The 1,775-nt window shown below is 51.1% G+C and overlaps 1 protein-coding gene across 1 annotated transcript in view; it reads right to left on the reverse strand.

The window, feature by feature from the left end:
• Positions 1-1,292, reverse strand: part of LOC122547333 (mitogen-activated protein kinase kinase kinase kinase 2-like) — a 24,154-nt gene extending 22,862 nt beyond the window's left edge. The window contains exon 1 of the mRNA XM_043685976.1: positions 1,192-1,292. The gene's annotated coding sequence lies outside the window, so the exon portion shown is untranslated. The remainder of the gene's footprint in view (positions 1-1,191) is intronic.
• Between the last annotated feature and the right edge of the window lie 483 nt (positions 1,293-1,775).

Here is a 1,775-nt window from a genome sequence, read left to right on the forward strand (position 1 = left end):
GTTTAAATCCTCCCAAGCAGTTCTAGCAAATGTCCCTGCCAGTATGATAGTCCCCTTCCAATTTAGTTGCAATCCGTCCTTCTTGTACAGGTCACTTCTACCCCAAAAGAGATTCCAATGATCCAAAAATGTGAATCCTTCTCCCATACACCACCTCCTCAGCCATGCTTTCATCTGCTCTATTCTCCTATTCCTGCCCTCACTAGCCCGTAGCACTGGGAGTAATCCAGATATTACTACCATTGAGGACCTCCTTTTTAAATTCCAGCCTAACTCTCTGTAATCTCCCTTCAGAATCTCATCCTTTTCCCTTCCTATGTCATTGGTTCCAAAGGGTATAATGACCTCTTGCTGGCCCCTCTCCCCTGTGAGAACATTCTGCACCCTCTCTGACACATCCTTGATCCTGGCACCAGGGACGCAACACACCATTCTGCTTTTTCACTACTGGCCACAGAAACGTCTGTCTCTACCTCGGACTAGAGACTCTCCTAACACAATCAATCTCTTGGAAGCCGACGTACCTCTCACTGCATTAGAACCAGTCAGAATACCAGAAACTTGGCTGTTCGTGCCACATTCCCCTGAGAATCCATCACCCCTACATTTTCCAAAACAGCATACCTGTTTGAAGATGTGGTCCCATGGGAATATAGATAGTGACAGGAAACAGGTCACCACAGTGATGCATTCTAAAGCTGAGCAACCTCCTAGAGCTGGGACTATGTGCAACCTATACCCCAGTCAGTGTGTGTGTGTGTGAGCCCGTACCCCAGTGAGAGTCAGTGTGTGTGGGTGTGGGTGTATATGTGTGAGCCCGTATCCCAGTGAGAGTCAGTGTGTGTGGGAGCCTGTACCACAGTGAGAGTTAGTGTGTGTGTGTGTGTGGGTGTGGGTGTATATGTGTGAGCCCGTATCCCAGTGAGAGTCAGTGTGTGTGGGAGCCTGTACCACAGTGAGATAGACAGGCAGGAGGCTGGAAGAACACAGCAAGCCAGGCAGAATCAGGAGGTGGAGAAGTCAACATTTCTGTGGTAACCCTTCTTTAGGTCCTGATGCTGCCTGGCTTACTGTGTTTTTCCAGGCCACCTGCCTGTCTATTTTGGATTCTAGCATCTGCTGGGCTTTTTCTGTCTCTGTACCCCAGTGAGAGTCAGGGAGTTTAACTAAAGACAAAAATAAATCATCTACCTTTTCTATTGTATCTTCATGGAGTTCATTTAGATTCAGAGTGTAGATTCCTTCATCAGCACCCAGGATTAAATACTGATCTAGAGAGAGGGAGGAAAATATTCTCACGTCTCAAACTCATTTCCTCACCTCAGAATGTCCCAAAGCTTCTAACACTGCAATGCTCCCTCAGCGCTGACCCTCCGACAGTGCAGTGCTCCCTCAGTGCTGACCCTCCGACAGTGCAGCACTCCCTCAGCGCTGACCCTCCGACAGTGCGGTACTGACCCTCCGACAGTGCCCACTCCCTCAGTGCTGACCCTCCGACAGTGCAGTGCTCCCTCAGTGCTGACCCTCCGACAGTGCAGTGCTCCCTCAGCACTGACCCTCCGAAAGTGCAGCACTGACCCTCCGACAGTGCCCACTCCCTCAGTACTGACCCTCCGACAATGCCCGCTCCTTCAGCACTGACCCTCCAATAGTGCCCGCTCCCTCAGCGCTGACCCTCTGACAGTGCGGCACTCCCTCAGCACTGACCCTCCGACAGTGTAGCACTCCCTCAGCACTGACCCTCCGACAGTGCCCATTCCCTCAGCACTGACCCT

This window comes from Chiloscyllium plagiosum, unplaced genomic scaffold (assembly GCF_004010195.1).
Source record: "Chiloscyllium plagiosum isolate BGI_BamShark_2017 unplaced genomic scaffold, ASM401019v2 scaf_11777, whole genome shotgun sequence".
NCBI classification, from domain to species: Eukaryota; Metazoa; Chordata; class Chondrichthyes; order Orectolobiformes; family Hemiscylliidae; genus Chiloscyllium; species Chiloscyllium plagiosum.